At 57.9% G+C, this 5,247-nt stretch overlaps 1 pseudogene; it reads right to left on the bottom strand.

Annotated features, from left to right (window-relative positions):
• Nucleotides 1-4,836: 4,836 nt before the first annotated feature.
• LOC122677354 lies at nucleotides 4,837-4,955 on the bottom strand (annotated as a pseudogene).
• Between the last annotated feature and the right edge of the window lie 292 nt (nucleotides 4,956-5,247).

The following is a 5,247-nucleotide window of genomic DNA, read 5'->3' as shown; positions in this document are numbered from 1 at the left end:
TGTTGTGCAGTCACTCAGTCATGTCCGACTCTTTGCGACCCCATGGACTGCAGCACACCAGGCTTCCCTGCCCCAAAGTTCATCATCTCCCAGAGTCTGCTCAGTCTCATGTCCATCAAGTCGGTGATGCCATCCACCCATATCCATATAGACCTCGGAGAGACGGGCAGTTCTGACACCTGGTCCCGTGCACCTAGACACCTAGCCTACTGCAAGCCCAGAGGGCCCCAGATTCGGGGAGCACATCCCCTGACTTGGGCAGCACCCCAGGAAGCAGCTCTGAAAGCTACACCAGAAGCCCATCAGGGCCAGACACCGGACTGGGGGTCCTGAAGCCCACAGGTGGACCGAGCTGTCACATTACATCCAGGGCCGGATGGAAGGAGGACTTGGAGGTAATTGTTTCTCACACAGTCAAAGGCAAAGAGGCCTCTGCAGCCGATTCCTTGGCTCTGTGACCAAATAAGGCAATATTACATTTCACTGTTTACAGCGGCGTGAAGCGGGCGGCTCAGAGGGCATGGGGAGAAGCCGTCCACCCCATCCCTCCGTCCTCATCATCCAATAACCCTGTCCAAAGCCAGTTCTAAGTTCCTTATAGAAACAACCATTTGTCACTTTTTAAATACACTAACAAACCCCAGAGGTGACCCCGTCTCGCCTCCAGGCAGCCGGGTGGTGGAACCCTGCTTTGAACCACCACGCGCATGATTTAAAGGTCCTCTAAAAATTTTATTCCAGGGCCTGAGCAAAAACAGAGACTCTTCGTGGAGAGCCAACTTCAGAGCATCATGCGTGAGGTGCCTTCTTCTGCCCTGAGAACTTATTTCAGATTTTCTTTTGCTAGTAAGACCACAGCTGCAGCAAAGAGCCATGAGTGACCTCCTTGTCCCGACAGTATTTATAAAAGGAGACACACGGTTGGCAGGGTTGAGTCTTAGTAATTGGTATTAATAATAAGACAAGTGTAAATGTTGAAAACCCATTAGGAGGCTTTAAGTGCTAAACAAAGCTTCAACGTGCTGGCGTCTGCACCTTGCGTGTGGACCTATCTGACCTACAGCTGAGAAAATTGGACCCCTGGGGGGTTCTGCAGCATCGCTGTGACCCAGCGCTGTCCTCATAGAACATGTTTAGAGCCCAGGATGGGGGCATGGCTCTGGTGAAACGGGGACAACAGAAGAGCATCAGTCTCACCTCCCAAAGCGAAGTTTTGAAGCTGACTTTCTCCCCACGAGACCCCCCGCACTGCCCCCACGCTCTGCTTGCTGTCAGGAACAAGGTTACTTTCATCTCTTTTCTCTACCCCAAAGCAGCCTTTCTGGACGCAGAAGGAAATGTTTCCTGGAAGGAAGAATGAACGAGTGAACGAATGAATGGGTGAGCAAGTGAATGAGGAATGAATGAATGAAATTTGCTATTGCATCTCTCGCCAGCGGCAGCCTCCGATTTTCTGCCCTTGAGTCTCACGTGAGCTAGTGCCGGATGGGTTTGCAGCGGCCAGGCAAGCCGGGACCAGCTTTGTGATAAAATTCTTGAGCCCAGAGTTGATTTCTGGGGACACCAACAGCAAATTGGTCCTCAGTTGGTCCAAATCGGTCCTCAGTTTCCTGCCCTGACACCCCCGAGATTCCCCCTGTTGTCCCAGTTTCCCCCACCCCCAAGCTCCCCCCTGCCTCCCCCACCATCCACACCCTCATGCCCTTTCTCCGATCAGGACAGCGACTGCCCCCTGGCCCCGGCTCTGAGCGAGGTCTGCGCTGATGGTGAGCTGGGACACGGGGCCGCAGGCCTGGGGCCCGTGGGGGGAGCCCTCGGGCACACCCAGCTACTGCTGCTTTCAAACCCGCCCTCCTAAGGGAAGTGTAATTCCCACTCCCAGATGATGAGTATGCTCTCAGGGGTCAAATGCAGCCTTTTTAGAGATCTCATCCCCTAGAGTCAGACCCACCTGGGTGGAGACTGGTCTGCACTGTGCCTTTGGCCGAGTCCCCCAACATAAGTGCTCCTCCAAAACGGCCGCGTACAGACACGCCGGCCAGCGAGGCAGGTGAGGATCCTTGGCCTTGAGACGTGAGAGGCAGCCAGCCCTTATTGAGTGCTTACTGTGTGCTCAGAATTTTTCCTTCTCTGCCGCTCTTAACTCTCACCACGCCCTGCACTGCCGGGACGCCCCGGGGAAACAGAGGCACCAGCAGCAGAGACGGTTCCTCCCGTTCTCCCCGGCTCTCACCCAGACCTGTCGCTGGACAGCCACCTGCCTGGACCTCACCCCCTCCCCTGTGAAACAGAGGCACACAGCCCTTCATTTGCAGGGTGTGCACGTCGTTGGTGAGTTCTTGGCACAGCATGGGGAACAGAGCAGACACTCAGAGAAGCACAGCCAGGTGATCTGGAGGCGCTGCTGCTGGCCAGGGGTTAGTGTCCACTGCGAGACAGGACCGCTCTCCTTCAACAACCTTGCCTCTTTGGAGCTGAAAATGAATGGATGAAGGGATCAGGATCCTTGGGCACCAGTCCTCCCCTTGAGCAGATAATCAGACCAACAGGACCCTGATGAGTGGGTCACCCATGACCACAGGTGGTCAAGGCTGACGGATGCCATGAGGCAGGGGTCTGTTGGGATCCCGGGGACGTGTCCAAGCCGTGCGTTAATGATTAACGCACACGCTCTGAGCCCTTTTGCCAGCTGACTCATTTTGTAAACTCTGCTGGCCCGCCGGAGTGGCCTCTACCCCCTCGCCTGAGATTCCAGCGCAGAGGTGCCCTGACCCGCCGCAGGGAGCCAGCGCCCACCTGAGGCCCACGCCCGGGACGCGCTCGGATGGAGGAGACAGCAGTGGACCTTCTGCTAGCGAGTAAGTAGGGGGCCCCCAAATGGGGGATGGGGGGCTGGGGGACACTGCTCCCTGCCCAACCCAGGCTGGACACCCCGTCTGCCCTCTGAGACCCTGCGCAGGTCCAGGGAGGTCCCAGAGACCCCAGCATCCTGTGATGGCCAGCCCAGCCCGACTCGGGGCTGGGGGTGTGCCTCCAGGGTGGGCAGGTGACAGTGGGAATGTTCATGCAAGACCCTCTCTAGGCGGGAAGCCCCTCCTTGAGAACAGGGAGCAGAGACCCGGCTTCTCCACCTGGCCCCTTTGACACTTGGGGTTGAGTCACTCTGGCCGTGGGGGCTGCCCTGGGCCTTCCCGGGCGTTGAGAGGCACCCCGCCTCCACCCCCTGGAGGCCAGCAGCATCTGCCTCTGCGGTGACGACTCCGAAACGTCCCCAGACGTGGCCCGGCGTCCCCACCGAGAGCCACCGCACCGCGGGTATGACGCGCTAACTGAGCACCCGATGTTCTGGTGAGCACTCAAGCTGACATGCCCCCCTCTTCATGGGGGCCCACAGGCTGGCCCTGATGCGAACTGCCTGACCCTCCGTGCCTTGGTTTTCTCATCAGTAAAATGGGCCCAATCGGAGTAACCACCCCACGGCCCCCTGGGGTGGGAAACACTAGAGCTGAGATGTGTCAGGGGCGCTAAGCACGGTGCTGGGTCCTCACCACACGCTATCGTGGCCCCGTTTCACATGAGAGGGTTAGGCTGGGCCGGGAGAGGTGAGGTCGCTGGCCTGTGGGTCACACAGCTCGTGGCCTTGGGGCTGGGAGGGACCCTCTCCGAGGCCTCCTGTGCTTGGAGGGGCTCCGTCTGCCTGGCAAGGCTCCGCCTGGTGGGCAAAGACCAAGGTCGGTTCACCCCACCCTCTCAAGCCACTGGCGTCCTTCCGACGGTCCTTAGGGAGGGCCTGCTTGGTGGGACCGGGACTCTGAGGCTGTCCTGGCAACCAGGGATTAGCCAGATGGCTTTGGGGAGGGTGAAGGGTCTCTCTGAAGACAGAGTCCTCTTCTTGCTGTGTAGGAAGTCAGCCAGCCATGCCAAGCCTTGGACCTGTCTGACCAGCACCCCCCACTCCGTCCTTGGATTAGTGATTGAATGAATGAATGACATCACTCTGTCTTGAGTGAATGAGTGGAGGTAAAGATGAGGAATGAGGAGGTGGACTCACTGCCCCCTGGCCCTCAGAGGGAGCCCCAGCACCCGAGCTGGGGAGGCGTCTCCTGTAGGAGAGAGGGCATGGAAGCGGCTCTCAGTGGCCCCGTTCTGTGCTTCCCCATGGAGGTCAGAGGTCAGAGTCTACAGGGCTTCTTTGGCCCAAGCTGGAACATGACCCCCCAGGAATGGCTCTCTGGCCTCCTGTGGGGGACAAGTTACAAGGACAGAGGGGGACGGGGTGTGGTTTTGCAAAAACGAGCGAATTAGCTGGAAAAGGATAAATTTTTATTTTTGGTTTGTTCTCAAAGTGTCTGAGAGTTGAGCCAGAGGGAGGAGGAATGTGAGTTGAGCAATCGGACGTCCAGAGGGGCCCTCAGCCCGCTGCCAAGGGTCGCCAGGCCCTGGAGATCCCTGCCCTGAGGTTGACCCGAGACCCACTTCCTCCTCAGTGGCCCCCCCGGTGGGGGCATCGCTCTGCCTTCCCGGTGGGAGGGGCTGGCCTGATGCCCACAGAGGGGCAAGAGGAGTCCACTCCAGGAACTGTGGGAAATGCCGACTCTCAGAGCAAAGCACAGGAGAGTTTTGATAGAGGAAGAAGAAAGAAAGAATTAGTCACTCAGTCGTGTCCAACTCTTTGCAACCCCATGGACTGTCGCCCACCAGGCTCCTCTGTCCATGGGATTCTCCAGACAAGAAGACTGGAGTGGGTTGCCATTCCCTTCTCCAGTGGATCTTCCCAACCCAGGGATCAAACCCAGGTGGACTTCCTTACCATCTGAGCCACCAGGAAAGCCCAGAAGCCTGCAGCACCCAGTATTTCCAGGGGGTCTCCCATCCAAGTACTAACTGGGCCCAACTCTGCTTAGCTTCCAAGATCAGATGAGATCAGGCATGTTCAGGATAGGATGGCCAGACGAGATCAAGGGTGACATCAAAGGCAGGGAGGAGGGGCTGCTGCTGGGGCCCTTTCAGGAAAGGGCTGAGATGCGGTGGTCTGCTCCATCTACATTTAGAGAAGATGAGCGTGTAAATCTCCGGGCTCGCTGGGGGCGCCTCCACTCTGCCAGGAGCGCTTCTCGGGCAGAATTTCTGTCCAGGAGCTGCCTAGTGAGTGATACTCCTATGCTAACTGCACAGCCCATGGATTTGTGACCTGGCCGTAAGTTACCTCCTGCTGGCAGCACAGGGCTGTAACTTGCAAGGGTTCCC

This window comes from Cervus elaphus, chromosome 2 (genome assembly GCF_910594005.1).
Source record: "Cervus elaphus chromosome 2, mCerEla1.1, whole genome shotgun sequence".
Classification (NCBI taxonomy): Eukaryota; Metazoa; Chordata; class Mammalia; order Artiodactyla; family Cervidae; genus Cervus; species Cervus elaphus.
The sequence above is the reverse complement of the archived record's forward strand: the minus strand, read 5'-3'. Positions and strand labels throughout refer to the sequence as shown.